This window comes from Bison bison, unplaced genomic scaffold (assembly GCF_000754665.1).
Source record: "Bison bison bison isolate TAMUID 2011002044 unplaced genomic scaffold, Bison_UMD1.0 scf7180017864537, whole genome shotgun sequence".
In the NCBI taxonomy this organism is placed as follows: Eukaryota; Metazoa; Chordata; class Mammalia; order Artiodactyla; family Bovidae; genus Bison; species Bison bison.
In genome coordinates this window covers 4260077-4269960 of record NW_011495085.1, presented here as the reverse complement: position 1 = coordinate 4269960, position 9884 = coordinate 4260077, and positions in this window count along the sequence as shown.

Below are 9884 nucleotides of genomic sequence, written 5' to 3'. Positions count from 1 at the left end.
AGAAATAAGAAGAACTGATGTCTGCTGTATTTCAATACTAACATTTGGGGAAACGAGTAGGGAGCAGTCAAGGGGCCACCGTTGAGATAGGAAGATGTGTGATTGAGAAAACCGCTGAACGAAACACACCAATAAGGAAGAAGTGATGCATTGTTTCAAATACTAAGAAGTACTTAAATTACCTGGATTGGATCAGGATGTGTTTCTGTCACCTGATAACCTCAGTAGATGATGTGTGTGCAGAGGAAGTCAATCTAATATATGGAGGTATGGCTGATGCATATGAATTCCTAGATATCAACTCCCCAGGGAAAATTTATATCCTCTAAAACCTGTATATTTATTTCTCCTTCACAATCTCAAAGATATTTGAATGATTCTGCCTTTTTCTTGGGATATCTACATGGCCTAGTTTGGAATTGTGGATTTTAAAAAAAATAAGAGACAAAGAAAGGAAAAGAAAATTCCTTGCTACAGTGGAAAAGTTTTCTAATATTTTGAACCATAAAAAATGATTCAATTATAAATACTTGGTTAGTTCAATGATCATTCTCTGTGGAACTAGAAATTATCTTAGGTGCTGATGGTAAATTGATGAGCAAATTTAAGAATAGCTGACCTCAGGGAATACACTAATGGAGGAGGTGATATTAAGCAAAGAATGACACAGAGATATTTTTAAATATGTAATAGTTTGTAAATATTTGTAAAGATTGGCTTAAAGACAATATAGAAATAAAAAGTTTTCTAATGTTAATATAATTCATCATAAAATACTGACTATAAAAGAGTAACCCTCAAGATATGGACCAATTAGCCTTGAGATTCTGAGCAGACTTCAAATGATCTAAGTCCCCAGAATTGCATGCAAAATCTCATGAGTGTTTGAATAAGCAATTTCCCTCAGTGATTAGGCTTACAGCTATCATCTATTGCCAAACAGCCCTTTGACCTCAAAAGTTTATGAAGAATACCACAGATGAATGATAAAATGCTATTTCAAACAACCTGCAGTTTCTCAATAGCCAGATATTTGGAAGCATGAGGATATATATATGGATGATTGACTAAATTTCCATTTCATATGGATGTTTTGACAGCACATGCTCTGTGTAAGAAATGCAAATTAGCTCATTAGTTTGGGGATAAAGCAATTAATGCTGGAATACGACCAAGTATTAAGATTCAAAGGATGAAATGAGGATTAAAATCCTCCTTTCTTGAAGGTTGATGGCTTTTGCTTAAGATTTTGTAAGGGACATAAGAGAATAATAAGTTCAGTAGGATTTAATTACATTCCCACTTTCTTCAAAATTTATATCAAATATTAAAGTAGGCACATAAATAGAGATAACAAATTGATAAACATATGCTTTATATCTATGGAAATTGTATAATAATATACAGAGTTTTTAAAAGTAAAGAGCAGAAAAGACCTTGAGGTTCCATTTAGCTTTGTTTCTCACTCCTATCCCCATTTTATTGCTAACTTACTTATCTACAAATATTTATTACTCGCCTGATGTATATATGTCAGGTGCTAGGAGAGAGGACAAAAGTATAGATTCAGTGTCCCTTCTAAATTTAGTAGCTGGAGATTCCTCCTTGAGTACTTTTAAACATTGTAACTTATACAAAGGTCCATCTAGTCAAGGCTATGGTTTTACCAGTAGTCATGTATGGATGTGAGAGTTGGACTATAAAGAAGGCTGAAAGCCTAAGAATTAATGCTATTGAACTCTGGTGATGAAGAAGACTCTTGAGAGTCCCTTGGACTTCAAGGAGATCCAACCAGTCCATTCTAAAAGAAATCAGTCCTGAATGTTTGTTGGAAGGACTGATGCTGAAGCTGAAACTCTAATACTATGGCCACCTGATGTGAAGAACTGACTCATTAGAAAAGACCCTGATGCTGGGAAAAATTGAAGGCAGGAGGAGAAGGGGACGACACAGGATGAGATGGTTGGATGGCATCACTGACTGAATGGATATGAGTTTGAGTAAACTCTGGGGGTTGGTGATGGACAGGGAGGCCTGGTGTGCTGCAGTCCATGGGCTCCCAAAGAGTCAGACATGGCTGAGCAACTGAACTGAACTGATCTTATACAGAAGTTCCAGCTTTGGAAAAGGAAATATCTTAAGATATTCCTCAATCAGAGAATATTTTAAGACTATCTTCAGTCTGCTCAGCATGCCTTCATGATTCAATGTTTCAGACATTTGTAAATCCAAATGTGTCTCATTCTTCAAAGATTTAAATATATTTCCTTTAAATAAAAATGTATGTTTCTGCCCTTCAGCCAAACTTAGCCTTTAAATGTTTTTGAATAAGTTTTTCTCTATTGCCATTTGATATGTGTGCGTATGGTTTGAATTCTTCCTTTTATTATGGCTCAGTATGAATCACAGCTGGTAGGTGATCACAAAAGCTCATGCAACAAGTTCAACAAAACTAATGGAGATAAGATAGATATTAGTACTTTATCAGAAGACCTGGCCTGTTAATCTTTCTCTGAAATTATTTTATTTGTTCTGTATAAAAATCAGTTATATATATTTTAAAAAATAATTGACAATATTTTTATTGCTAATGAATTATGCTCTTTACTCATGATATAAAAACAAAACAGAACAAAATGCACATGAAACATTGACTTAGAACCTTGCTTACAAGGGAGAACTCTGTTCTGTCACCTCCTCACCCTCCAGACAAAGGACTTTACTTTCTTCTCTAGTCTCAGGAAAATTTTTCACTGAAATTTCCCATGTAGCAATCAGTTAAACCTCATGATTAAACTTAAACTTCACAAGTTATAGAAAACTCTGAGAAAACTGAGTGATATATTTTCTCCTTTTTTTTTTAAACTGAGAAGATCACTTGGTATTATCTTCTAGGTGATATTCAAGGATAACAAGCAAGAAAGCAGTTATGGTACAGTGCCCCAAGATCTAGTCCTTTCAGCCAGTTCAGGAAAAAAAAAATTATCAATACTTTTCTGCAAAAAATATGCCAAATAATATACATTATATCCTTTATCTGATTGAATACATTTTTATTCAATTATCTAGAGTAAATATACATTTAAACCTTTTTTTCAAACAGAAACATCATCTAATAAAATATTACTTATGTCTTAGATATTTTACTTACAAACATTTTAATCATTTTGTTAGTGCATTAGCAGGAATTTTGCTGCAATTATGTTTAACATTGTAAGGATAACTTAAATCCCAAATACCTGTTTATGTACCACTGAGATTTCCAGAAATTCTGACATAAACTCATAAGGGAAACAGATAAGAACTTACACACTTTAAAGAAGATATATGGTGAATAATCTGGCCTTGAGGTTGCTGAATTTTTTACATTAAATCTTAAAATTCTGGGTTTGCAATAGGACTCAAAATCTGGTGGAGGCAGAACTTCATTGATTCTTTAATTATGAGTGATTTGAAAAAAAATTAATATAAGGATAATCCACATTTTGCAAATGACAATGGAAAGAGACATCAATTGCATTTTTGTTACTCTAATTTGTAAGAACAGATATTTTTTCACCCTGTAGTTTTTACTTGAAGTGGCATATTACACAAAATTCATTAGTGTTATACAGAACAATCATGTAGATCTCTGTTCTGGGGAAAGCTTCTAGAGGATTATCAGTAGTGAGAACTTTTAGTTGTCTGTGTGAAACTCTAAACTCATAAACTACCTTCTTCACATGATATCCTTTATCTGTTTTAGTTGTTCCTTAGATTCTATTTGGCTATGATATTCTCCACAGAGAAAAACTCACAACTATTTTCCAATAATAAAATTAAAGCCTAAAAATAATATTTGTAGAGAGATTTTGAAATTATCAATCATATAAATGTTTTCATTTTTAATTATTAACTGATAATAGTAAACATATCAACAATTGAGATGCTTTCAGATTAAAATTCTCATGCCTATTTGAAAAAAAAAGAAGGCAAGTATAGTAATATATGTAAGCTTGTATTGTAAACATTTTACATTATAGGTATCTGACTCCTGTTTAGATTTCAAGGGTTAAAATGGAGAGAAAAAAATAATGAGTTATAGAAAGTATAATAAACAGACAATTTTCTATTTGAAGGAGAAAATTAGACATAGCTTTGCCTCAGAGTAGAGGTGGTAAAAAGTATTATAATTTTAAAAGTTAGTAGATCCTCTTATGATAGAGAGTTAAAGACATACCAAAAAATATTATCAAATACCAACTGTCACAATTAAAATTTTCTTAACCTTAAAGACTCAATATTTTATATATGAGCAGTTCTATAATAAAATATATGTCACATATGTATAAAAGACATGTATATACACAAAAGATAAGTAACATATATATGTGTGTGTGTATATAACATATAACATATATAAAAGATATGCATACATATATATGAAAGATGTTACATATATATTAACATATCTTTTGTTAAATGTTATCTTATAGGTTTACATTCTAAAATTAATTTATAATTGAAAATCTGTCCATGATGTAACAATGGAATAAAATTATGAAGTGTTGGAACAAACCTTGGGCAGAGCCAAATCGATGTAAAAGTCATCATTTTTGCTGCTCAAGTTCTAATATGAATCTCACAAATGAATCACTCTTAAACACTATTGATTCTTCCCTCTCATGATAATTGGAGAAGGATAAACTGTGGTGTTGGAGAAGACTCTTGACAGTCCCTTAGACTGCAAGGAGATCCAACCAGTCCATCCTAAAGGAGATCAGTCCTGGGATTTCTTTGGAAGGAATGATGCTAAAGCTGAAACTCCAGTACTTTGGCCACCTCATGCGAAGAGTTGACTCATTGGAAAAGACTCTGATGCTGGGAGGGATTGGGGGCAAGAGGAGAAGGGGACAACAGAGGATGAGATGTCTGGATGGCATCACCAACTCAATGGACGTTTGAGTGAACTCCTAGAGTTGTTGATGGACAGGGAGGCCTGGAGTGCTGTGATTCATGGGGTTGCAAAGAGTTGGACACGACTGAGTGACTGAACTGACTGAACTGAAACAGCCTTCAGATGATATCCTACACGAGTTTAGGATATGGTCAGTGCCTTTTCTCAGGACCATGAATTTCTATGGTAATAGAAATAGAAATTCTATGGTAATATAGCAATTCACAATACAGACTTACATCTCTGTAAGTGACCTCTGAACATTACAGTCTAGATTCTTGACAACTCTAATAATTTTATTATGATACACATTTAAGATTCAGGTTTGAATAAATGTTTTTTAGAGATGTCAGAAATAACAACACACAATAGTACTCTAGACATAATACATTTCATTTTCTAGTTGAGGATACTGGAGTCTAGGAAATTGAATACATTGCATGAGAAAGGTGAAATATTTTTAGAATTAGAGAATTAATCCCAAATTTCCTGTCTCTTATCCTGGGACATCTTGTTGGATCTTTCTGCTAAATTTTTAATTAAAGTAATTTTTATTTTAAATAGAAAATGATTAGGATAAAAGTAAACATCAGATAAGCAAGCAATGAGTATGTAATTCTTCCTGTTACATCACCAAGTAGGCAAAACAAAAAGCGGTGGGACATTGATTTTCCCATTTATTTATTCATTTATTCAGTCACCAAGAAAACCACTAAGGAAATGTTAGTCTTATTCAGAACACTAGACTGAAAGACTGCAATAAAAATGGCTAAGTTTTATGTACTTCATGATGAATCTCTTCAAGGAGCCTATGTGGGTTTCAGTGGTTCCATGAGGCAATACATTTTTAAGTTCAAACATTAGTATTTCCAGTTGAATCATTTACAATCATTTCAAATTGTCAAAAAGTCAAATCTTAGTCCTGAGATGACTCTTAGTTTAAAGATTGTCTTGTGTGATAAAACTAAGGCATTGTCCTCAACTTCACACACCCACATAATATATGCATGAACACCATATAAACACACACACATATACACCATACACATTAAATACTGGGTCATATTAGAATCAGTAAAAAGAAGTATCATTCTAGCTAATTTACAAATATTAGTCTCTATATCCATAACCTACCAAATTCCTAAATGTAGCACTACTATGTATAGAATGAGGTTTTATGGACACATAAGTAAATTTTAATTGTATCAAGCTTCCATTTACTATCAATTTTACTAATGAAACATCTTTACCAGATTTTCCATTGGAATTAATCAATGGAAGAGCTTTTTTTATTTGTTTCTTTCAGATTTTACAACTTACCTTTTTTTAATGTTAACATGTTTTCAGGAAAGTGACTAAGTCTGCTGCCAGTTATTATGAGTTTCTATAATAATATCAAACATTATTTATTAATAATGCAAGGATACACAGCAAAAATACATCTTCAAGGGAAATTCAGTACATTAATAAAAATAATAGTATACATTAAAACAAAACAAAAATCAACCTGATAACATGAAATTTTGTTCAAAAGTTTGTATGTTTAAGCATAAAATTGACACAAGGGTTGGTTAAGATCATAAATTCTTCAAGTTGCTATTTTATTTAAAATAATAAAAATAAGCCCAGAGTCATAACACACAACTTATTAAGCTATTTCAAACCCACCTACCTGATTAGTTAGGATATATTCTGGTTTTATATTTTGTTTTTAAATTAAGTTTTAGTAGCTAGGAGAGAACGAATTTGCATTTTCCTTTTTCCTCCAATTTTTGTGTTAATTTCTTTCTTTAAAAGTGATCCACATGGACACTAAACTCAGAGGTCCAACAAGAAGTAACATTTTAATGGTGGCATGCTACATTTTTCATAGATGCATATTACAATCAGTCCCCTACATGCGAACCTTCAAGTTGTAAACTTTCAAAGATATGAACATGTGTTTGCATGTCCAGCCATGTAAGTAAGCTCACTTGTCTGGCACACATTGTCACATGCATGCATTCTTTACAAGAGGTTGTGCTTTTGAGTACTTTGTTGTACAGTACTGTATAGAGTACAGTAATAAAGTATCTTTGTTTAAAGCCCAGGATGTCCAGAAGCAAGTATAAAAGAAGCGGTGATGTAGCTGGTACTGCCAAGAAGTGCCAGCTGCTGTACTGTACTACTGTACTTTTTAAGATACCATAGTGTAAGATTAAAATGTTTATTTTTGACTCTTTTTATGTCTTATTTGTGTGGAAAAGTCTTATAAACCAGTTACAGTATAGTACTATATGACCAATTGTGTAAGTTGAATATGTATGCTAACTTTACTGGACTTATGAACAAATTGGACTTGTGAATATGCTCTCAGAATGGGACTCATTTGTATGCAGGGGACTTACTGTATATAAAATAGCAAAAATGTTTTCTTTTAGTACTAATTGACAGCTATTAATTACATATAAAACTATCATGCCAAATGTCCTCTTAAAGTAACATCAACTAAAGTTTGGCATCTGTCCGTGGATAAAGTGTCTCTGTGAGCATTGTGGAATCTAGCACCCAATGCTAAGGGACCTGAAAGGAGTCTCACCCACCTGTCACATAATAGGCAACCTTGGTGTAGGCTATGGAACCAGCAAGAGTCAGTGAACTGGTCTTGGCCACTTTCTACTGCAGAGGTCACTGACTTCAGATGACACCCACAGGCAAAAAAAAAACCACAAAAAACTTTTGTAGAATTCCAGGTTTCCTGAGGAGGGATTGTAGAACTTCATTGGAGCAAAAATCAAAACAAAACACCTAGAGTTGTACACATTGGAGAGGGTGAGAGGGACTTTGCAAGTGCTGTCCCACACCCAAGGTGACACAATGTGGGGCTGAACTAGCTGACTGCCACCTCTCCCACAACGAAAATGGAGGGTACATGTCTGTATTTGCAGATGACATGATATTTGTATATAGAAAACCGTATCAACTTAATCAAAAAACCTTTAGAACTGATACAGAAATTAAGTAGAGTTGCAGGATGCAGCTCAATACACAAATTCAGTTGCATTTCCATACAATAATAACAAACTGTCAGAAAGAGAAATTAAAACAATTTCATTTGAAATTGGAGCAAAAAGGATAAATACCTAGGAAGGAACTGTACATTGTAAACTGTAAGATACTGATGAAACTTAAGATGACACAAGTACAAGGAATGACTTTTCATGATCATGTATTGGAAGAATTACTGTTGCTTAAATGTCCATATTATCCAAATCAATCTATAGATTCAATGTGGTTCCTATCAAAATGCTTTCAAATTTTGGTGCTAGAGAAGACTCTTGAGAGTCCCTTGAACAAAAGAAACAAGATTTCCTTGTACCTTGGAAGAGAAGGCATGACAAACTTAGTGTATTAAAAAGCAGATACATTATTTGCCTACAGAGGTCTGTACAGTCAAAGCTATGATTTTTCCAGTAGTCATGTATGGATGTTAGAGCTGGAAAACAGAAAAGACTGAGCACTGAGGAATTTATGCCTTTGAACTTTGCAGTTGAAGACTGTTGAGAGTCCCTTGAACAACAAGGAAATCCAACCAGTAAATACTAAAGGAAATCCACCCTGAATATTCATTGGAAGGACTGATGTTGAAGCTGACACTCCATTACTTTGGCCACCTGATGCGAAGAGCTGACTTACTGGAAAAGACCCTGATTCTGGGAAAGATTGAAGGTAAGAGGAGGAGGGGATGACAGAGGATGAAATGGTTGGATGGCATCACCAACTCAATGAACATGAGTTTGAGCAAACTCTAGGAGATGGTGAAGGGCAGGGAAGCATGGTGTGCTTCAGTCCATGGGGTGGCAAATAGTCAGACATGACTGAGTGACTGAACAACAGCAATTCACAAAACAGGAGGAAAGAATATACAACAGGTGATGGATAGTCTCTTTAATAGAGTATTGGGAAAGCTGGATAGCCACAGAAAATGCAGAAAACTGAAACTGAACTGCTATGTCACATTCACAAAAATCAACTTGAAATTGATTAAAGACTTGAAACTGTGAAACTTTTAGAAGAAAACAGGTGAAAATTGTCCTTGAAAAGTCTTTTACGTCTTTGCAATAACTTTTTGCACATGACACCAAAGGTACAAGTAACAAAAGAAAATATATCAGTGAGATTGCATCAAAATTAAAAGCTCCTGCACAGCAAAGGAAATCATCAATAAAATGAACAAGTAACCTAAGGAATAAGAGGAAATATTTGCATATGATATATTTGATAAGGAGTCAATATTCAAGATATACAAAGAACTCATACAACTCAATGAAAAAGAAGTAATGCAATCCAATTTTAAAAATCAGCAAAAAAAAAAAAAAAAAAAAAAATATACCTGTATTACAAAGAAGAAATTCAAGTAGCCAACAAGTATAAGAAAAGGTTCTCAACATCATTAATCATCAGGGAAATGAAAATCACAGCCACAGTAAGTTATCACCTCAGTTAAGTTCACCACACTTCAGTCACACAGTGGTGTCCTACTCTTTGCAACCCCATGGACTGCAGCACACCAGGGCTCCCTGTCCATCAGCAACTCCTGGAATTTATTCAAACTCATGTCCCTTGAGTCGGTGATGTTATCCAACCATCTCATCCTCTGTCGTCCCCTTCTCCTCCTGCCCTCAGTCTTTCCCAGCATCAAAGTCTTTTCTAATGAGTCAGTTCTTTGCATCAGGTGGCCAAAGTATTGGAGTCTCAGCTTCAGCATCAGTCATTCCAATGAATATTCAGGACTGATTACCTTTAGCCTAGACTGATTGAATCTCTTTGCAGTCCAAGGAACTCTCAAGAGTCTTATCCAACATCGTAGTTCAAAAGCATCAATTCTTCAGTACTCAGCTTTTGTTATGGTCCAACTCACACATCCATACATGATTACTGGAAAAACCATAGCTTTGACTAGACACAT